Genomic DNA, 23,108 nt, shown 5'->3' on the forward strand with positions numbered 1-23,108 from the left:
TTCTTCTTCGTGATGGGAAATGAGAGTGACATGTGCCCGACCAAACACCTCCAGCGAGTCTCTCATTGGTTCCCCCTCTTTCAGTTCATCCTGCGGACAAATTGCAGACGGTACGAAAGAGGCATGGAAAGGCGCCGAGTCTCCAAGTGGGGAGATTGTTAGTAAGGAGGCCTGAATGGAGAACACAAGCACCAGGAGATGAAAACTGAGGTGAGTTTCAGAAAGCTTTCCCGATCCCACGGTGTAGCATCCGCTGGGTTTCCAATGAGTGCTTTCGCTGTCGGAAGATTGCGTTGAACCTGGAGAGTTGGGACCCATGGAATGGGGAGCACGCAGGATTCCTTTCAAGGGTCTGCATTTGCTTTCCCAACCTCACCAATCGTCTCAGCCCCAAGAGTGTCCAGCCTTATGTCTTCCGCCGCTGGGGCTGTAGATGTGGTCAATCCTGGTTGCATGCCAGTCCCTGAACGCATTTTGGAAGAATTTCTCTCTGTTTTGCCCTGCTTGTTTCTTCTTTATGTTGGAAATGTATCCTCAGAATGGGTCTGAGCTGATTTTCCCTGCTGGTTTTAGGCCGCTTTACACACACTTGATGCACTTACACAGAGATATCAAGACTTAGCTTTTAAGATGCTTACTAGTCGGATAGATACTTGTGCGATGAACAGGGTCTGGTGAGTCCAGTTGATTGAGCAAGGAGTAGGTCGTGTCCATTCCATATTCGGTTTTCGGAAGGGTATCTGTGCTCATTTCAAACTCGAGTTTTATGCGTCACCCCACCTCACCTTTCCCCTGAAGCAGGCATAAGTGTGTTTTCTAAAAGCGTGACTCTGTTCTGTTTGGGGATTCCGTTCATGGGGAGCGATTTTTACATTCCCTCGATAAGTGATATCATAAGTTTCTTTTTTTGTGGGACTTATTTCACTGAGGATGATCGTACCTAAATCTACTCAGGATGCTGCTACCAGCCTCATGACGTGGATTTCATGGCTGAGTGACACTCCATTGGACCTACGTAGCACCACTTGTCCACTTGTCCACTTGTCTTTGTCCACTTGTCCACTCGTCTTTGTCCACTTGGCTCTTTCCTGGGATATGAAACGTGTACCGGAGTGGAGGTTCTTGTCAAGACAGCAGCCCTCAACATTGGGGTCCCTGTGTCTGGTTGATTTTTTCATTTTCCCAAGGTCAACGCCCATGTGTGGAAGTGCCCTATGCTCTGTGGTTCTGTGTTTTACATGGTTTGGGAAAGAGGATACACTTGTGAAGATTGGCTGTTGGCCATTGACATCCCGCCCATCAGCTTAACAAGGCTACCTTGACTCCGTGGGCTGTCCTGCCTTTCTGGTTTTTAGACTTTTTTCGCCTGGCCCTTTTGCCCCGGGGGGGGGGGGGGCGAGAGATTTCTTTGTAGTGCTGATTTGCTCTCCCAGGTTGCTTGGTTGGCCAAAAAGGGCGTATGCGTTTTTTCCTGAATATATTCAGGAAAAAACGCATACGCCCTTTTTGGCCAACCGCATCATTGTCCACGTTCTGGCGCTTTTCATGTGCTATCGGGGCCATTCCGATGTACCCGTTGACATCCGTTTCCTGCAATTCTGCCTTGCGTTCAACGCCTCTTCGTAGCCTGACCTCAATATATTTTGGGGCGATAGTTATCGTTTAGAACTCTGCAGGTTTGGGAAGTGCAGTGCCCCTGAGCTCCATTTCCCAAGTCGCTTTTTTGTGAGTGGGACGCAACACGGCTGGATGGCTTCACGCCCTATTGTCGATCCGCGGTGGCAGGCTGAACCTCTGGTGAATTCTTCTTCGTGATGGGAAATGAGAGTGACATGTGCCCGACCAAACACGTCCAGCGAGTCTCTCATTTGTTCCCCCTCTTGCAGTTCATCCTGCGGACAAATTGCAGACGGTACGAAAGAGGCATGGAAAAGCGCCGAGTCTCCAAGTGGGGAGATTGTTAGTAAGGGGGCCTGAATGGAGAACACGAGCACCAGGAGATGAAAACTGAGGTGAGTTTCAGAAAGCTTTCCCGATCCCACGGTGTAGCATCCGCTGGGTTTCCAATGAGTGCTTTCGCTGTCGGAAGATTGCGTTGAACCTGGAGAGTTGGGACCCATGGAATGGGGAGCACGCAGGATTCCTTTCAAGGGTCTGCATTTGCTTTCCCAACCTCACCCATCGTCTCAGCCCCAAGAGTGTCCAGCCTTATGTCTTCTGCCGCTGGGGCTGTAGATGTGGCCAATCCTGGTTGCATGCCAGTCCCTGAACGCATTTTGGAAGAATTTCTCTCTGTTTTGCCCTGCTTGTTTCTTCTTTATGTTGGAAATGTATCCTCAGAATGGGTCTGAGCTGATTTTCCCTGCTGGTTTTAGGCCGCTTTACACACACTTGATGCACTTACACAGAGATATCAAGACTTAGCTTTTAAGATGCTTACTAGTCGGATAGATACTTGTGCGATAACAGGGTCTGGTGAGTCCAGTTGATTGAGCAAGGAGTAGGTCGTGTCCATTCCATATTCGGTTTTCGGAAGGGTATCTGTGCTCATTTCAAACTCGAGTTTTATGCGTCACCCCACCTCACCTTTCCCCTGAAGCAGGCATAAGTGTGTTTTCTAAAAGCGTGACTCTGTTCTGTTTGGGGATTCCGTTCATGGCGAGCGATTTTTACATTCCCTCGATAAGTGATATCATAAGTTTCTTTTTTTGTGGGCCTTATTTCACTGAGGATGATCGTACCTAAATCCACTCAGGATGCTGCTACCAGCCTCATGACGTGGATTTCATGGCTGAGTGACACTCCATTGGACCTACGTAGCACCACTTGTCCACTTGTCCACTTGTCTTTGTCCACTTGTCCTTGTCCACTTGGCTCTTTCCTGGGATATGAAACGTGTACCGGAGTGGAGGTTCTTGTCAAGACAGCAGCCCTCAACATTGGGGTCCCTGTGTCTGGTTGATTTTTTCATTTTCCCAAGGTCAACGCCCATGTGTGGAAGTGCCCTATGCTCTGTGGTTCTGTGTTTTACATGGTTTGGGAAAGAGGATACACATGTGAAGATTGGCTGTTGGCCATTGACATCCCGCCCATCAGCTTAACAAGGCTCCCTTGACTCCGTGGGCTGTCCTGCCTTTCTGGTTTTTAGACTTTTTTCGCCTGGCCCTTTTGCCCCGGGGGGGGCGAGAGATTTCTTTGTAGTGCTGATTTGCTCTCCCAGGTTGCTTGGTTGGCCAAAAAGGGCGTATGCGTTTTTTCCTGAATATATTCAGGAAAAAACGCATACGCCCTTTTTGGCCAACCGCATCATTGTCTACGTTCTGGCGCTTTTCATGTGCTATCGGGGCCATTCCGATGTACCCGTTGACATCCGTTTCCTGCAATTCTGCCTTGCGTTCAACGCCTCTTCGTAGCCTGACCTCAATATATTTTGGGGCGATAGTTATCGTTTAGAACTCTGCAGGTTTGGGAAGTGCAGTGCCCCTGAGCTCCATTTCCCAAGTCGCTTTTTTGTGAGTGGGACGCAACACGGCTGGATGGCTTCACGCCCTATTGTCGATCCGCGGTGGCAGGCTGAACCTCTGGTGAATTCTTCTTCGTGATGGGAAATGAGAGTGACATGTGCCCGACCAAACACGTCCAGCGAGTCTCTCATTGCTTCCCCCTCTTGCAGTTCATCCTGCGGACAAATTGCAGACGGTACGAAAGAGGCATGGAAAGGCGCCGAGTCTCCAAGTGGGGAGATTGTTAGTAAGGGGGCCTGAATGGAGAACACGAGCACCAGGAGATGAAAACTGAGGTGAGTTTCAGAAAGCTTTCCCGATCCCACGGTGTAGCATCCGCTGGGTTTCCAATGAGTGCTTTCGCTGTCGGAAGATTGCGTTGAACCTGGACAGTTGGGACCCATGGAATGGGGAGCACGCAGGATTCCTTTCAAGGGTCTGCATTTGCTTTCCCAACCTCACCAATCGTCTCAGCCCCAAGAGTGTCCAGCCTTATGTCTTCCGCCGCTGGGGCTGTAGATGTGGTCAATCCTGGTTGCATGCCAGTCCCTGAACGCATTTTGGAAGAATTTCTCTCTGTTTTGCCCTGCTTGTTTCTTCTTTATGTTGGAAATGTATCCTCAGAATGGGTCTGAGCTGATTTTCCCTGCTGGTTTTAGGCCGCTTTACACACACTTGATGCACTTACACAGAGATATCAAGACTTAGCTTTTAAGATGCTTACTAGTCGGATAGATACTTGTGCGATGAACAGGGTCTGGTGAGTCCAGTTGATTGAGCAAGGAGTAGGTCGTGTCCATTCCATATTCGGTTTTCGGAAGGGTATCTGTGCTCATTTCAAACTCGAGTTTTATGCGTCACCCCACCTCACCTTTCCCCTGAAGCAGGCATAAGTGTGTTTTCTAAAAGCGTGACTCTGTTCTGTTTGGGGATTCCGTTCATGGGGAGCGATTTTTACATTCCCTCGATAAGTGATATCATAAGTTTCTTTTTTTGTGGGACTTATTTCACTGAGGATGATCGTATCTAAATCCACTCAGGATGCTGCTACCAGCCACATGACGTGGATTTCATGGCTGAGTGACACTCCTTTGGACCTCCGTAGCACCACTTGTCCACTTGTCCACTTGTCTTTGTCCACTTGGCTCTTTCCTGGGATATGAAACGTGTACCGGAGTGGAGGTTCTTGTCAAGACAGCAGCCCTCAACATTGGGGTCCCTGTGTCTGGTTGATTTTTTCATTTTCCCAAGGTCAACGCCCATGTGTGGAAGTGCCCTATGCTCTGTGGTTCTGTGTTTTACATGGTTTGGGAAAGAGGATACACTTGTGAAGATTGGCTGTTGGCCATTGACATCCCGCCCATCAGCTTAACAAGGCTCCCTTGACTCCGTGGGCTGTCCTACCTTTCTGGTTTTTAGACTTTTTTCGCCTGGCCCTTTTGCCCCGGGGGGGGGGCGAGAGATTTCTTTGTAGTGCTGATTTGCTCTCCCAGGTTGCTTGGTTGGCCAAAAAGGGCGTATGCGTTTTTTCCTGAATATATTCAGGAAAAAACGCATACGCCCTTTTTGGCCAACCGCATCATTGTCCACGTTCTGGCGCTTTTCATGTGCTATCGGGGCCATTCCGATGTACCCGTTGACATCCGTTTCCTGCAATTCTGCCTTGCGTTCAACGCCTCTTCGTAGCCTGACCTCAATATATTTTGGGGCGATAGTTATCGTTTAGAACTCTGCAGGTTTGGGAAGTGCAGTGCCCCTGAGCTCCATTTCCCAAGTCGCTTTTTTGTGAGTGGGACGCAACACGGCTGGATGGCTTCACGCCCTATTGTCGATCCGCGGTGGCAGGCTGAACCTCTGGTGAATTCTTCTTCGTGATGGGAAATGAGAGTGACATGTGCCCGACCAAACACCTCCAGCGAGTCTCTCATTGGTTCCCCCTCTTGCAGTTCATCCTGCGGACAAATTGCAGACGGTACGAAAGAGGCATGGAAAGGCGCCGAGTCTCCAAGTGGGGAGATTGTTAGTAAGGGGGCCTGAATGGAGAACACGAGCACCAGGAGATGAAAACTGAGGTGAGTTTCAGAAAGCTTTCCCGATCCCACGGTGTAGCATCCGCTGGGTTTCCAATGAGTGCTTTCGCTGTCGGAAGATTGCGTTGAACCTGGAGAGTTGGGACCCATGGAATGGGGAGCACGCAGGATTCCTTTCAAGGGTCTGCATTTGCTTTCCCAACCTCACCAATCGTCTCAGCCCCAGGAGTGTCCAGCCTTATGTCTTCCGCCGCTGGGGCTGTAGATGTGGTCAATCGTGGTTGCATGCCAGTCCCTGAACGCATTTTGGAAGAATTTCTCTCTGTTTTGCCCTGCTTGTTTCTTCTTTATGTTGGAAATGTATCCTCAGAATGGGTCTGAGCTGATTTTCCCTGCTGGTTTTAGGCCGCTTTACACACACTTGATGCACTTACACAGAGATATCAAGACTTAGCTTTTAAGATGCTTACTAGTCGGATAGATACTTGTGCGATGAACAGGGTCTGGTGAGTCCAGTTGATTGAGCAAGGAGTAGGTCGTGTCCATTCCATATTCGGTTTTCGGAAGGGTATCTGTGCTCATTTCAAACTCGAGTTTTATGCGTCACCCCACCTCACCTTTCCCCTGAAGCAGGCATAAGTGTGTTTTCTAAAAGCGTGACTCTGTTCTGTTTGGGGATTCCGTTCATGGCGAGCGATTTTTACATTCCTTCGATAAGTGATATCATAAGTTTCTTTTTTTGTGGGACTTATTTCACTGAGGATGATCGTACCTAAATCCACTCAGGATGCTGCTACCAGCCTCATGACGTGGATTTCATGGCTGAGTGACACTCCATTGGACCTACGTAGCACCACTTGTCCACTTGTTCACTTGTCTTTGTCCACTTGTCCACTTGTCTTTGTCCACTTGGCTCTTTCCTGGGATATGAAACGTGTATCGGAGTGGAGGTTCTTGTCAAGACAGCAGCCCTCAACATTGGGGTCCCTGTGTCTGGTTGATTTTTTCATTTTCCCAAGGTCAACGCCCATGTGTGGAAGTGCCCTATGCTCTGTGGTTCTGTGTTTTACATGGTTTGGGAAAGAGGATACACTTGTGAAGATTGGCTGTTGGCCATTGACATCCCGCCCATCAGCTTAACAAGGCTCCCTTGACTCCGTGGGCTGTCCTGCCTTTCTGGTTTTTAGACTTTTTTCGCCTGGCCCTTTTGCCCCGGGGGGGGGCGAGAGATTTCTTTGTAGTGCTGATTTGCTCTCCCAGGTTGCTTGGTTGGCCAAAAAGGGCGTATGCGTTTTTTCCTGAATATATTCAGGAAAAAACGCATACGCCCTTTTTGGCCAACCGCATCATTGTCCACGTTCTGGCGCTTTTCATGTGCTGTCGGGGCCATTCCGTTGTACCCGTTGACATCCGTTTCCTGCAATTCTGCCTTGCGTTCAACGCCTCTTCGTAGCCTGACCTCAATATATTTTGGGGCGATAGTTATCGTTTAGAACTCTGCAGGTTTGGGAAGTGCAGTGCACCTGAGCTCCATTTCCCAAGTCGCTTTTTTGTCAGTGGGACGCAACACGGCTGGATGGCTTCACGCCCTATTGTCGATCCGCGGTGGCAGGCTGAACCTCTGGTGAATTCTTCTTCGTGATGGGAAATGAGAGTGACATGTGCCCGACCAAACACCTCCAGCGAGTCTCTCATTGGTTCCCCCTCTTGCAGTTCATCCTGCGGACAAATTGCAGACGGTACGAAAGAGGCATGGAAAGGCGCCGAGTCTCCAAGTGGGGAGATTGTTAGTAAGGGGGCCTGAATGGAGAACACGAGCACCAGGAGATGAAAACTGAGGTGAGTTTCAGAAAGCTTTCCCGATCCCACGGTGTAGCATCCGCTGGGTTTCCAATGAGTGCTTTCGCTGTCGGAAGATTGCGTTGAACCTGGAGAGTTGGGACCCATGGAATGGGGAGCACGCAGGATTCCTTTCAAGGGTCTGCATTTGCTTTCCCAACCTCACCAATCGTCTCAGCCCCAAGAGTGTCCAGCCTTATGTCTTCCGCCGCTGGGGCTGTAGATGTGGTCAATCGTGGTTGCATGCCAGTCCCTGAACGCATTTTGGAAGAATTTCTCTCTGTTTTGCCCTGCTTGTTTCTTCTTTATGTTGGAAATGTATCCTCAGAATGGGTCTGAGCTGATTTTCCCTGCTGGTTTTAGGCCGCTTTACACACACTTGATGCACTTACACAGAGATATCAAGACTTAGCTTTTAAGATGCTTACTAGTCGGATAGATACTTGTGCGATGAACAGGGTCTGGTGAGTCCAGTTGATTGAGCAAGGAGTAGGTCGTGTCCATTCCATATTCGGTTTTCGGAAGGGTATCTGTGCTCATTTCAAACTCGAGTTTTATGCGTCACCCCACCTCACCTTTCCCCTGAAGCAGGCATAAGTGTGTTTTCTAAAAGCGTGACTCTGTTCTGTTTGGGGATTCCGTTCATGGGGAGCGATTTTTACATTCCTTCGATAAGTGATATCATAAGTTTCTTTTTTTGTGGGACTTATTTCACTGAGGATGATCGTACCTAAATCCACTCAGGATGCTGCTACCAGCCTCATGACGTGGATTTCATGGCTGAGTGACACTCCATTGGACCTACGTAGCACCACTTGTCCACTTGTCCACTTGTCTTTGTCCACTTGTCCACTCGTCTTTGTCCACTTGGCTCTTTCCTGGGATATGAAACGTGTACCGGAGTGGAGGTTCTTGTCAAGACAGCAGCCCTCAACATTGGGGTCCCTGTGTCTGGTTGATTTTTTCATTTTCCCAAGGTCAACGCCCATGTGTGGAAGTGCCCTATGCTCTGTGGTTCTGTGTTTTACATGGTTTGGGAAAGAGGATACACTTGTGAAGATTGGCTGTTGGCCATTGACATCCCGCCCATCAGCTTAACAAGGCTCCCTTGACTCCGTGGGCTGTCCTACCTTTCTTTTTTTAGACTTTTTTCGCCTGGCCCTTTTGCCCCGGGGGGGTCGAGAGATTTCTTTGTAGTGCTGATTTGCTCTCCCAGGTTGCTTGGTTGGCCAAAAAGGGCGTATGCGTTTTTTCCTGAATATATTCAGGAAAAAACGCATACGCCCTTTTTGGCCAACCGCATCATTGTCCACGTTCTGGCGCTTTTCATGTGCTGTCGGGGCCATTCCGTTGTACCCGTTGACATCCGTTTCCTGCAATTCTGCCTTGCGTTCAACGCCTCTTCGTAGCCTGACCTCAATATATTTTGGGGCGATAGTTATCGTTTAGAACTCTGCAGGTTTGGGAAGTGCAGTGCACCTGAGCTCCATTTCCCAAGTCGCTTTTTTGTGAGTGGGACGCAACACGGCTGGATGGCTTCACGCCCTATTGTCGATCCGCGGTGGCAGGCTGAACCTCTGGTGAATTCTTCTTCGTGATGGGAAATGAGAGTGACATGTGCCCGACCAAACACCTCCAGCGAGTCTCTCATTGGTTCCCCCTCTTGCAGTTCATCCTGCGGACAAATTGCAGACGGTACGAAAGAGGCATGGAAAGGCGCCGAGTCTCCAAGTGGGGAGATTGTTAGTAAGGGGGCCTGAATGGAGAACACGAGCACCAGGAGATGAAAACTGAGGTGAGTTTCAGAAAGCTTTCCCGATCCCACGGTGTAGCATCCGCTGGGTTTCCAATGAGTGCTTTCGCTGTCGGAAGATTGCGTTGAACCTGGAGAGTTGGGACCCATGGAATGGGGAGCACGCAGGATTCATTTCAAGGGTCTGCATTTGCTTTCCCAACCTCACCAATCGTCTCAGCCCCAAGAGTGTCCAGCCTTATGTCTTCCGCCGCTGGGGCTGTAGATGTGGTCAATCCTGGTTGCATGCCAGTCCCTGAACGCATTTTGGAAGAATTTCTCTCTGTTTTGCCCTGCTTGTTTCTTCTTTATGTTGGAAATGTATCCTCAGAATGGGTCTGAGCTGATTTTCCCTGCTGGTTTTAGGCCGCTTTACACACACTTGATGCACTTACACAGAGATATCAAGACTTAGCTTTTAAGATGCTTACTAGTCGGATAGATACTTGTGCGATGAACAGGGTCTGGTGAGTCCAGTTGATTGAGCAAGGAGTAGGTCGTGTCCATTCCATATTCGGTTTTCGGAAGGGTATCTGTGCTCATTTCAAACTCGAGTTTTATGCGTCACCCCACCTCACCTTTCCCCTGAAGCAGGCATAAGTGTGTTTTCTAAAAGCGTGACTCTGTTCTGTTTGGGGATTCCGTTCATGGGGAGCGATTTTTACATTCCTTCGATAAGTGATATCATAAGTTTCTTTTTTTGTGGGACTTATTTCACTGAGGATGATCGTACCTAAATCCACTCAGGATGCTGCTACCAGCCTCATGACGTGGATTTCATGGCTGAGTGACACTCCATTGGACCTACGTAGCACCACTTGTCCACTTGTCCACTTGTCTTTGTCCACTTGTCCACTCGTCTTTGTCCACTTGGCTCTTTCCTGGGATATGAAACGTGTACCGGAGTGGAGGTTCTTGTCAAGACAGCAGCCCTCAACATTGGGGTCCCTGTGTCTGGTTGATTTTTTCATTTTCCCAAGGTCAACGCCCATGTGTGGAAGTGCCCTATGCTCTGTGGTTCTGTGTTTTACATGGTTTGGGAAAGAGGATACACTTGTGAAGATTGGCTGTTGGCCATTGACATCCCGCCCATCAGCTTAACAAGGCTCCCTTGACTCCGTGGGCTGTCCTGCCTTTCTGGTTTTTAGACTTTTTTCGCCTGGCCCTTTTGCCCCGGGGGGGGGGGCGAGAGATTTCTTTGTAGTGCTGATTTGCTCTCCCAGGTTGCTTGGTTGGCCAAAAAGGGCGTATGCGTTTTTTCCTGAATATATTCAGGAAAAAACGCATACGCCCTTTTTGGCCAACCGCATCATTGTCCACGTTCTGGCGCTTTTCATGTGCTATCGGGGCCATTCCGATGTACCCGTTGACATCCGTTTCCTGCAATTCTGCCTTGCGTTCAACGCCTCTTCGTAGCCTGACCTCAATATATTTTGGGGCGATAGTTATCGTTTAGAACTCTGCAGGTTTGGGAAGTGCAGTGCCCCTGAGCTCCATTTCCCAAGTCGCTTTTTTGTGAGTGGGACGCAACACGGCTGGATGGCTTCACGCCCTATTGTCGATCCGCGGTGGCAGGCTGAACCTCTGGTGAATTCTTCTTCGTGATGGGAAATGAGAGTGACATGTGCCCGACCAAACACCTCCAGCGAGTCTCTCATTGGTTCCCCCTCTTGCAGTTCATCCTGCGGACAAATTGCAGACGGTACGAAAGAGGCATGGAAAGGCGCCGAGTCTCCAAGTGGGGAGATTGTTAGTAAGGAGGCCTGAATGGAGAACACGAGCACCAGGAGATGAAAACTGAGGTGAGTTTCAGAAAGCTTTCCCGATCCCACGGTGTAGCATCCGCTGGGTTTCCAATGAGTGCTTTCGCTGTCGGAAGATTGCGTTGAACCTGGAGAGTTGGGACCCATGGAATGGGGAGCACGCAGGATTCCTTTCAAGGGTCTGCATTTGCTTTCCCAACCTCACCAATCGTCTCAGCCCCAAGAGTGTCCAGCCTTATGTCTTCTGCCGCTGGGGCTGTAGATGTGGTCAATCCTGGTTGCATGCCAGTCCCTGAACGCATTTTGGAAGAATTTCTCTCTGTTTTGCCCTGCTTGTTTCTTCTTTATGTTGGAAATGTATCCTCAGAATGGGTCTGAGCTGATTTTCCCTGCTGGTTTTAGGCCGCTTTACACACACTTGATGCACTTACACAGAGATATCAAGACTTAGCTTTTAAGATGCTTACTAGTCGGATAGATACTTGTGTGATAACAGGGTCTGGTGAGTCCAGTTGATTGAGCAAGGAGTAGGTCGTGTCCATTCCATATTCGGTTTTCGGAAGGGTATCTGTGCTCATTTCAAACTCGAGTTTTATGCGTCACCCCACCTCACCTTTCCCCTGAAGCAGGCATAAGTGTGTTTTCTAAAAGCGTGACTCTGTTCTGTTTGGGGATTCAGTGCATGGGGAGCGATTTTTACATTCCCTCGATAAGTGATATCATAAGTTTCTTTTTTTGTGGGACTTATTTCACTGAGGATGATCGTACCTAAATCCACTCAGGATGCTGCTACCAGCCTCATGACGTGGATTTCATGGCTGAGTGACACTCCATTGGACCTACGTAGCACCACTTGTCCACTTGTCCACTTGTCTTTGTCCACTTGTCCACTCATCTTTGTCCACTTGGCTCTTTCCTGGGATATGAAACGTGTACCGGAGTGGAGGTTCTTGTCAAGACAGCAGCCCTCAACATTGGGGTCCCTGTGTCTGGTTGATTTTTTCATTTTCCCAAGGTCAACGCCCATGTGTGGAAGTGCCCTATGCTCTGTGGTTCTGTGTTTTACATGGTTTGGGAAAGAGGATACACTTGTGAAGATTGGCTGTTGGCCATTGACATCCCGCCCATCAGCTTAACAAGGCTCCCTTGACTCCGTGGGCTGTCCTGCCTTTCTGGTTTTTAGACTTTTTTCGCATGGCCCTTTTGCCCCGGGGGGGGGGGGGGCGAGAGATTTCTTTGTAGTGCTGATTTGCTCTCCCAGGTTGCTTGGTTGGCCAAAAAGGGCGTATGCGTTTTTTCCTGAATATATTCAGGAAAAAACGCATACGCCCTTTTTGGCCAACCGCATCATTGTCCACGTTCTGGCGCTTTTCATGTGCTATCGGGGCCATTCCGATGTACCCGTTGACATCCGTTTCCTGCAATTCTGCCTTGCGTTCAACGCCTCTTCGTAGCCTGACCTCAATATATTTTGGGGCGATAGTTATCGTTTAGAACTCTGCAGGTTTGGGAAGTGCAGTGCCCCTGAGCTCCATTTCCCAAGTCGCTTTTTTGTGAGTGGGACGCAACACGGCTGGATGGCTTCACGCCCTATTGTCGATCCACGGTGGCAGGCTGAACCTCTGGTGAATTCTTCTTCGTGATGGGAAATGAGAGTGACATGTGCCCGACCAAACACCTCCAGCGAGTCTCTCATTGGTTCCCCCTCTTGCAGTTCATCCTGCGGACAAATTGCAGACGGTACGAAAGAGGCATGGAAAGGCGCCGAGTCTCCAAGTGGGGAGATTGTTAGTAAGGGGGCCTGAATGGAGAACACGAGCACCAGGAGATGAAAACTGAGGTGAGTTTCAGAAAGCTTTCCCGATCCCACGGTGTAGCATCCGCTGGGTTTCCAATGAGTGCTTTCGCTGTCGGAAGATTGCGTTGAACCTGGAGAGTTGGGACCCATGGAATGGGGAGCACGCAGGATTCCTTTCAAGGGTCTGCATTTGCTTTCCCAACCTCACCAATCGTCTCAGCCCCAAGAGTGTCCAGCCTTATGTCTTCTGCCGCTGGGGCTGTAGATGTGGTCAATCCTGGTTGCATGCCAGTCCCTGAACGCATTTTGGAAGAATTTCTCTCTGTTTTGCCCTGCTTGTTTCTTCTTTATGTTGGAAATGTATCCTCAGAATGGGTCTGAGCTGATTTTCCCTGCTGGTTTTAGGCCGCTTTACACACACTTGATGCACTTACACAGAGATATCAAGACTTAGCTTTTAAGATGCTTACTAGTCGGATAGATACTTGTGCGATGAACAGGGTCTGGTGAGTCCAGTTGATTGAGCAAGGAGTAGGTCGTGTCCATTCCATATTCGGTTTTCGGAAGGGTATCTGTGCTCATTTCAAACTCGAGTTTTATGCGTCACCCCACCTCACCTTTCCCCTGAAGCAGGCATAAGTGTGTTTTCTAAAAGCGTGACTCTGTTCTGTTTGGGGATTCCGTTCATGGGGAGCGATTTTTACATTCCTTCGATAAGTGATATCATAAGTTTCTTTTTTTGTGGGACTTATTTCACTGAGGATGATCGTACCTAAATCCACTCAGGATGCTGCTACCAGCCTCATGACGTGGATTTCATGGCTGAGTGACACTCCATTGGACCTACGTAGCACCACTTGTCCACTTGTTCACTTGTCTTTGTCCACTTGTCCACTCGTCTTTGTCCACTTGGCTCTTTCCTGGGATATGAAACGTGTACCGGAGTGGAGGTTCTTGTCAAGACAGCAGCCCTCAACATTGGGGTCCCTGTGTCTGGTTGATTTTTTCATTTTCCCAAGGTCAACGCCCATGTGTGGAAGTGCCCTATGCTCTGTGGTTCTGTGTTTTACATGGTTTGGGAAAGAGGATACACTTGTGAAGATTGGCTGTTGGCCATTGTCATCCCGCCCATCAGCTTAACAAGGCTCCCTTGACTCCGTGGGCTGTCCTGCCTTTCTGGTTTTTAGACTTTTTTCGCCTGGCCCTTTTGCCCCGGGGGGGGGGGGGCGAGAGATTTCTTTGTAGTGCTGATTTGCTCTCCCAGGTTGCTTGGTTGGCCAAAAAGGGCGTATGCGTTTTTTCCTGAATATATTCAGGAAAAAACGCATACGCCCTTTTTGGCCAACCGCATCATTGTCCACGTTCTGGCGCTTTTCATGTGCTATCGGGGCCATTCCGATGTACCCGTTGACATCCGTTTCCTGCAATTCTGCCTTGCGTTCAACGCCTCTTCGTAGCCTGACCTCAATATATTTTGGGGCGATAGTTATCGTTTAGAACTCTGCAGGTTTGGGAAGTGCAGTGCCCCTGAGCTCCATTTCCCAAGTCGCTTTTTTGTGAGTGGGACGCAACACGGCTGGATGGCTTCACGCCCTATTGTCGATCCGCGGTGGCAGGCTGAACCTCTGGTGAATTCTTCTTCGTGATGGGAAATGAGAGTGACATGTGCCCGACCAAACACCTCCAGCGAGTCTCTCATTGGTTCCCCCTCTTGCAGTTCATCCTGCGGACAAATTGCAGACGGTACGAAAGAGGCATGGAAAGGCGCCGAGTCTCCAAGTGGGGAGATTGTTAGTAAGGGGGCCTGAATGGAGAACACGAGCACCAGGAGATGAAAACTGAGGTGAGTTTCAGAAAGCTTTCCCGATCCCACGGTGTAGCATCCGCTGGGTTTCCAATGAGTGCTTTCGCTGTCGGAAGATTGCGTTGAACCTGGAGAGTTGGGACCCATGGAATGGGGAGCACGCAGGATTCCTTTCAAGGGTCTGCATTTGCTTTCCCAACCTCACCAATCGTCTCAGCCCCAAGAGTGTCCAGCCTTATGTCTTCTGCCGCTGGGGCTGTAGATGTGGTCAATCCTGGTTGCATGCCAGTCCCTGAACGCATTTTGGAAGAATTTCTCTCTGTTTTGCCCTGCTTGTTTCTTCTTTATGTTGGAAATGTATCCTCAGAATGGGTCTGAGCTGATTTTCCCTGCTGGTTTTAGGCCGCTTTACACACACTTGATGCACTTACACAGAGATATCAAGACTTAGCTTTTAAGATGCTTACTAGTCGGATAGATACTTGTGCGATGAACAGGGTCTGGTGAGTCCAGTTGATTGAGCAAGGAGTAGGTCGTGTCCATTCCATATTCGGTTTTCGGAAGGGTATGTGTGCTCATTTCAAACTCGAGTTTTATGCGTCACCCCACCTCACCTTTCCCCTGAAGCAGGCATAAGTGTGTTTTCTAAAAGCGTGACTCTGTTCTGTTTGGGGATTCCGTTCATGGGGAGCGATTTTTACATTCCTTCGATAAGTGATATCATAAGTTTCTTTTTTTGTGGGACTTATTTCACTGAGGATGATCGTACCTAAATCCACTCAGGATGCTGCTACCAGCCTCATGACGTGGATTTCATGGCTGAGTGACACTCCATTGGACCTACGTAGCACCACTTGTCCACTTGTTCACTTGTCTTTGTCCACTTGTCCACTCGTCTTTGTCCACTTGGCTCTTTCCTGGGATATGAAACGTGTACCGGAGTGGAGGTTCTTGTCAAGACAGCAGCCCTCAACATTGGGGTCCCTGTGTCTGGTTGATTTTTTCATTTTCCCAAGGTCAACGCCCATGTGTGGAAGTGCCCTATGCTCTGTGGTTCTGTGTTTTACATGGTTTGGGAAAGAGGATACACTTGTGAAGATTGGCTGTTGGCCATTGACATCCCGCCCATCAGCTTAACAAGGCTCCCTTGACTCCGTGGGCTGTCCTGCCTTTCTGGTTTTTAGACTTTTTTCGCCTGGCCCTTTTGCCCCGGGGGGGGGCGAGAGATTTCTTTGTAGTGCTGATTTGCTCTCCCAGGTTGCTTGGTTGGCCAAAAAGGGCGTATGCGTTTTTTCCTGAATATATTCATGAAAAAACGCATACGCCCTTTTTGGCCAACCGCATCATTGTCCACGTTCTGGCGCTTTTCATGTGCTATCGGGGCCATTCCGATGTACCCGTTGACATCCGTTTCCTGCAATTCTGCCTTGCGTTCAACGCCTCTTCGTAGCCTGACCTCAATATATTTTGGGGCGATAGTTATCGTTTAGAACTCTGCAGGTTTGGGAAGTGCAGTGCCCCTGAGCTCCATTTCCCAAGTCGCTTTTTTGTGAGTGGGACGCAACACGGCTGGATGGCTTCACGCCCTATTGTCGATCCGCGGTGGCAGGCTGAACCTCTGGTGAATTCTTCTTCGTGATGGGAAATGAGAGTGACATGTGCCCGACCAAACACCTCCAGCGAGTCTCTCATTGGTTCCCCCTCTTGCAGTTCATCCTGCGGACAAATTGCAGACGGTACGAAAGAGGCATGGAAAGGCGCCGAGTCTCCAAGTGGGGAGATTGTTAGTAAGGGGGCCTGAATGGAGAACACGAGCACCAGGAGATGAAAACTGAGGTGAGTTTCAGAAAGCTTTCCCGATCCCACGGTGTAGCATCCGCTGGGTTTCCAATGAGTGCTTTCGCTGTCGGAAGATTGCGTTGAACCTGGAGAGTTGGGACCCATGGAATGGGGAGCACGCAGGATTCCTTTCAAGGGTCTGCATTTGCTTTCCCAACCTCACCAATCGTCTCAGCCCCAAGAGTGTCCAGCCTTATGTCTTCTGCCGCTGGGGCTGTAGATGTGGTCAATCCTGGTTGCATGCCAGTCCCTGAACGCATTTTGGAAGAATTTCTCTCTGTTTTGCCCTGCTTGTTTCTTCTTTATGTTGGAAATGTATCCTCAGAATGGGTCTGAGCTGATTTTCCCTGCTGGTTTTAGGCCGCTTTACACACACTTGATGCACTTACACAGAGATATCAAGACTTAGCTTTTAAGATGCTTACTAGTCGGATAGATACTTGTGCGATGAACAGGGTCTGGTGAGTCCAGTTGATTGAGCAAGGAGTAGGTCGTGTCCATTCCATATTCGGTTTTCGGAAGGGTATGTGTGCTCATTTCAAACTCGAGTTTTATGCGTCACCCCACCTCACCTTTCCCCTGAAGCAGGCATAAGTGTGTTTTCTAAAAGCGTGACTCTGTTCTGTTTGGGGATTCCGTTCATGGGGAGCGATTTTTACATTCCTTCGATAAGTGATATCATAAGTTTCTTTTTTTGTGGGACTTATTTCACTGAGGATGATCGTATCTAAATCCACTCAGGATGCTGCTACCAGCCACATGACGTGGATTTCATGGCTGAGTGACACTCCTTTGGACCTCCGTAGCACCACTTGTCCACTTGTCCACTTGTCTTTGTCCACTTGGCTCTTTCCTGGGATATGAAACGTGTACCGGAGTGGAGGTTCTTGTCAAGACAGCAGCCCTCAACATTGGGGTCCCTGTGTCTGGTTGATTTTTTCATTTTCCCAAGGTCAACGCCCATGTGTGGAAGTGCCCTATGCTCTGTGGTTCTGTGTTTTACATGGTTTGGGAAAGAGGATACACTTGTGAAGATTGGCTGTTGGCCATTGACATCTCGCCCATCAGCTTAACAAGGCTCCCTTGACTCCGTGGGCTGTCCTACCTTTCTGGTTTTTAGACTTTTTTCTCCTGGCCCTTTTGCCCCGGGGGGGGGCGAGAGATTTCTTTGTAGTGCTGATTTGCTCTCCCAGGTTGCTTGGTTGGCCAAAAAGGGCGTATGCGTTTTTTCCTGAATATATTCAGGAAAAAACGCATACGCCCTTTTTGGCCAACCGCATCATTGTCCACGTTCTGGCGCTTTTCATGTGCTATCGGGGCCATTCCGATGTACCCGTTGACATCCGTTTCCTGCAATTCTGCCTTGCGTTCAACGCCTCTTCGTAGCCTGACCTCAATATATTTTGGGGCGATAGTTATCGTTTAGAACTCTGCAGGTTTGGGAAGTGCAGTGCCCCTGAGCTCCATTTCCCAAGTCGCTTTTTTGTGAGTGGGACGCAACACGGCTGGATGGCTTCACGCCCTATTGTCGATCCGCGGTGGCAGGCTGAACCTCTGGTGAATTCTTCTTCGTGATGGGAAATGAGAGTGACATGTGCCCGACCAAACACCTCCAGCGAGTCTCTCATTGGTTCCCCCTCTTGCAGTTCATCCTGCGGACAAATTGCAGACGGTACGAAAGAGGCATGGAAAGGCGCCGAGTCTCCAAGTGGGGAGATTGTTAGTAAGGGGGCCTGAATGGAGAACACGAGCACCAGGAGATGAAAACTGAGGTGAGTTTCAGAAAGCTTTCCCGATCCCACGGTGTAGCATCCGCTGGGTTTCCAATGAGTGCTTTCGCTGTCGGAAGATTGCGTTGAACCTGGAGAGTTGGGACCCATGGAATGGGGAGCACGCAGGATTCCTTTCAAGGGTCTGCATTTGCTTTCCCAACCTCACCAATCGTCTCAGCCCCAAGAGTGTCCAGCCTTATGTCTTCTGCCGCTGGGGCTGTAGATGTGGTCAATCCTGGTTGCATGCCAGTCCCTGAACGCATTTTGGAAGAATTTCTCTCTGTTTTGCCCTGCTTGTTTCTTCTTTATGTTGGAAATGTATCCTCAGAATGGGTCTGAGCTGATTTTCCCTGCTGGTTTTAGGCCGCTTTACACACACTTGATGCACTTACACAGAGATATCAAGACTTAGCTTTTAAGATGCTTACTAGTCGGATAGATACTTGTGCGATAACAGGGTCTGGTGAGTCCAGTTGATTGAGCAAGGAGTAGGTCGTGTCCATTCCATATTCGGTTTTCAGAAGGGTATCTGTGTTCATTTCAAACTCGAGTTTTATGTGTCACCCCACCTCACCTTTCCCCTGAAGCAGGCATAAGTGTGTTTTCTAAAAGCGTGACTCTGTTCTGTTTGGGGATTCCGTTCATGGGGAGCGATTTTTACATTCCTTCGATAAGTGATATCATAAGTTTCTTTTTTTGTGGGACTTATTTCACTGAGGATGATCGTACCTAAATCCACTCAGGATGCTGCTACCAGCCTCATGACGTGGATTTCATGGCTGAGTGACACTCCATTGGACCTACGTAGCACCACTTGTCCACTTGTTCACTTGTCTTTGTCCACTTGTCCACTTGTCTTTGTCCACTTGGCTCTTTCCTGGGATATGAAACGTGTACCGGAGTGGAGGTTCTTGTCAAGACAGCAGCCCTCAACATTGGGGTCCCTGTGTCTGGTTGATTTTTTCATTTTCCCAAGGTCAACGCCCATGTGTGGAAGTGCCCTATGCTCTGTGGTTCTGTGTTTTACATGGTTTGGGAAAGAGGATACACTTGTGAAGATTGGCTGTTGGCCATTGACATCCCGCCCATCAGCTTAACAAGGCTCCCTTGACTCCGTGGGCTGTCCTGCCTTTCTGGTTTTTAGACTTTTTTCGCCTGGCCCTTTTGCCCCGGGGGGGGGCGAGAGATTTCTTTGTAGTGCTGATTTGCTCTCCCAGGTTGCTTGGTTGGCCAAAAAGGGCGTATGCGTTTTTTCCTGTTCAGGAAAAAACGCATACGCCCTTTTTGGCCAACCGCATCATTGTCCACGTTCTGGCGCTTTTCATGTGCTATCGGGGCCATTCCGATGTACCCGTTGACATCCGTTTCCTGCAATTCTGCCTTGCGTTCAACGCCTCTTCGTAGCCTGACCTCAATATATTTTGGGGCGATAGTTATCGTTTAGAACTCTGCAGGTTTGGGAAGTGCAGTGCCCCTGAGCTCCATTTCCCAAGTCGCTTTTTTGTGAGTGGGACGCAACACGGCTGGATGGCTTCACGCCCTATTGTCGATCCGCGGTGGCAGGCTGAACTTCTGGTGAATTCTTCTTCGTGATGGGAAATGAGAGTGACATGTGCCCGACCAAACACCTCCAGCGAGTCTCTCATTGGTTCCCCCTCTTGCAGTTCATCCTGCGGACAAATTGCAGACGGTACGAAAGAGGCATGGAAAGGCGCCGAGTCTCCAAGTGGGGAGATTGTTAGTAAGGGGGCCTGAATGGAGAACACGAGCACCAGGAGATGAAAACTGAGGTGAGTTTCAGAAAGCTTTCCCGATCCCACGGTGTAGCATCCGCTGGGTTTCCAATGAGTGCTTTCGCTGTCGGAAGATTGCGTTGAACCTGGAGAGTTGGGACCCATGGAATGGGGAGCACGCAGGATTCCTTTCAAGGGTCTGCATTTGCTTTCCCAACCTCACCAATCGTCTCAGCCCCAAGAGTGTCCAGCCTTATGTCTTCCGCCGCTGGGGCTGTAGATGTGGTCAATCCTGGTTGCATGCCAGTCCCTGAACGCATTTTGGAAGAATTTCTCTCTGTTTTGCCCTGCTTGTTTCTTCTTTATGTTGGAAATGTATCCTCAGAATGGGTCTGAGCTGATTTTCCCTGCTGGTTTTAGGCCGCTTTACACACACTTGATGCACTTACACAGAGATATCAAGACTTAGCTTTTAAGATGCTTACTAGTCGGATAGATACTTGTGCGATGAACAGGGTCTGGTGAGTCCAGTTGATTGAGCAAGGAGTAGGTCGTGTCCATTCCATATTCGGTTTTCGGAAGGGTATCTGTGCTCATTTCAAACTCGAGTTTTATGCGTCACCCCACCTCACCTTTCCCCTGAAGCAGGCATAAGTGTGTTTTCTAAAAGCGTGACTCTGTTCTGTTTGGGGATTCCGTTCATGGCGAGCGATTTTTACATTCCCTCGATAAGTGATATCATAAGTTTCTTTTTTTGTGGGACTTATTTCACTGAGGATGATCGTATCTAAATCCACTCAGGATGCTGCTACCAGCCACATGACGTGGATTTCATGGCTGAGTCACACTCCTTTGGACCTCCGTAGCACCACTTGTCCACTTGTCCACTTGTCTTTGTCCACTTGGCTCTTTCCTGGGATATGAAACGTGTACCGGAGTGGAGGTTCTTGTCAAGACAGCAGCCCTCAACATTGGGGTCCCTGTGTCTGGTTGATTTTTTCATTTTCCCAAGGTCAACGCCCATGTGTGGAAGTGCCCTATGCTCTGTGGTTCTGTGTTTTACATGGTTTGGGAAAGAGGATACACTTGTGAAGATTGGCTGTTGGCCATTGACATCCCGCCCATCAGCTTAACAAGGCTCCCTTGACTCCGTGGGCTGTCCTACCTTTCTGGTTTTTAGACTTTTTTCGCCTGGCCCTTTTGCCCCGGGGGGGGGGGGCGAGAGATTTCTTTGTAGTGCTGATTTGCTCTCCCAGGTTGCTTGGTTGGCCAAAAAGGGCGTATGCGTTTTTTCCTGAATATATTCAGGAAAAAACGCATACGCCCTTTTTGGCCAACCGCATCATTGTCCACGTTCTGGCGCTTTTCATGTGCTATCGGGGCCATTCCGATGTACCCGTTGACATCCGTTTCCTGCAATTCTGCCTTGCGTTCAACGCCTCTTCGTAGCCTGACCTCAATATATTTTGGGGCGATAGTTATCGTTTAGAACTCTGCAGGTTTGGGAAGTGCAGTGCCCCTGAGCTCCATTTCCCAAGTCGCTTTTTTGTGAGTGGGACGCAACACGGCTGGATGGCTTCACGCCCTCTTGTCGATCCGCGGTGGCAGGCTGAACCTCTGGTGAATTCTTCTTCGTGATGGGAAATGAGAGTGACATGTGCCCGACCAAACACCTCCAGCGAGTCTCTCATTGGTTCCCCCTCTTGCAGTTCATCCTGCGGACAAATTGCAGACGGTACGAAAGAGGCATGGAAAGGCGCCGAGTCTCCAAGTGGGGAGATTGTTAGTAAGGGGGCCTGAATGGAGAACACGAGCACCAGGAGATGAAAACTGAGGTGAGTTTCAGAAAGCTTTCCCGATCCCACGGTGTAGCATCCGCTGGGTTTCCAATGAGTGCTTTCGCTGTCGGAAGATTGCGTTGAACCTGGAGAGTTGGGACCCATGGAATGGGGAGCACGCAGGATTCCTTTCAAGGGTCTGCATTTGCTTTCCCAACCTCACCAATCGTCTCAGCCCCAAGAGTGTCCAGCCTTATGTCTTCTGCCGCTGGGGCTGTAGATGTGGTCAATCCTGGTTGCATGCCAGTCCCTGAACGCATTTTGGAAGAATTTCTCTCTGTTTTGCCCTGCTTGTTTCTTCTTTATGTTGGAAATGGATCCTCAGAATGGGTCTGAGCTGATTTTCCCTGCTGGTTTTAGGCCGCTTTACACACACTTGATGCACTTACACAGAGATATCAAGACTTAGCTTTTAAGATGCTTACTAGTCGGATAGATACTTGTGCGATAACAGGGTCTGGGGAGTCCAGTTGATTGAGCAAGGAGTAGGTCGTGTCCATTCCATATTCGGTTTTCGGAAGGGTATCTGTGCTCATTTCAAACTCGAGTTTTATGCGTCACCCCACCTCACCTTTCCCCTGAAGCAGGCATAAGTGTGTTTTCTAAAAGCGTGACTCTGTTCTGTTTGGGGATTCCGTTCATGGCGAGCGATTTTTACATTCCCTCGATAAGTGATATCATAAGTTTCTTTTTTTGTGGGACTTATTTCACTGAGGATGATCGTACCTAAATCCACTCAGGATGCTGCTACCAGCCTCATGACGTGGATTTCATGGCTGAGTGACACTCCATTGGACCTACGTAGCACCACTTGTCCACTTGTTCAGTTGTCTTTGTCCACTTGTCCACTTGTCTTTGTCCACTTGGCTCTTTCCTGGGATATGAAACGTGTACCGGAGTGGAGGTTCTTGTCAAGAGAGCAGCCCTCAACATTGGGGTCCCTGTGTCTGGTTGATTTTTTCATTTTCCCAAGGTCAACGCCCATGTGTGGAAGTGCCCTATGCTCTGTGGTTCTGTGTTTTACATGGTTTGGGAAAGAGGATACACTTGTGAAGATTGGCTGTTGGCCATTGACATCCCGCCCATCAGCTTAACAAGGCTCCCTTGACTCCGTGGGCTGTCCTACCTTTCTGGTTTTTAGACTTTTTTCGCCTGGCCCTTTTGCCCCGGGGGGGGGGCGAGAGATTTCTTTGTAGTGCTGATTTGCTCTCCCAGGTTGCTTGGTTGGCCAAAAAGGGCGTATGCGTTTTTTCCTGAATATATTCAGGAAAAAACGCATACGCCCTTTTTGGCCAACCGCATCATTGTCCACGTTCTGGCGCTTTTCATGTGCTATCGGGGCCATTCCGATGTACCCGTTGACATCCGTTTCCTGCAATTCTGCCTTGCGTTCAACG

The sequence above is a fragment of the Kogia breviceps genome, chromosome 3, assembly GCF_026419965.1.
Source record: "Kogia breviceps isolate mKogBre1 chromosome 3, mKogBre1 haplotype 1, whole genome shotgun sequence".
NCBI lineage: Eukaryota > Metazoa > Chordata > Mammalia > Artiodactyla > Physeteridae > Kogia > Kogia breviceps.